Genomic DNA, 394 nt, shown 5'->3' with positions numbered 1-394 from the left:
CCCACCCCCTTGTACGTGCTCTCTCTCTCTCTCTCTCAAAAAAAAATAGAGCAGGGGTGGGATGCTTGCGTGGCTCAGTCAGTGAAGCATCAGACTCTTGATCTCAGTTCAGGTCTTGATCTCAGTGTTGTGAGTGGAGCCTACTTAAAAAAAAATTATAAAAAACAGAGGAGCATGTGACTCTTGATCTCAGAGTTGTAGGTTTGAGCCCCAGTTGGGTGTAGAGACTAATTAAAAAATAATAAAAACAAAAAACAAAAAAAGTAGAGCAAATCTGGAAAAGATCTCAGTTACTACTAGACCAGATCACATTAACATTCTCTGGAACCTTTTCTGAGCTCCAACATTTCATATATATATACATATATATATGAATATATACACATATATATTC

Source organism: Neomonachus schauinslandi, chromosome X, assembly GCF_002201575.2.
Source record: "Neomonachus schauinslandi chromosome X, ASM220157v2, whole genome shotgun sequence".
In the NCBI taxonomy this organism is placed as follows: domain Eukaryota; kingdom Metazoa; phylum Chordata; class Mammalia; order Carnivora; family Phocidae; genus Neomonachus; species Neomonachus schauinslandi.
Note: the sequence above shows the minus strand (reverse complement) of the source record.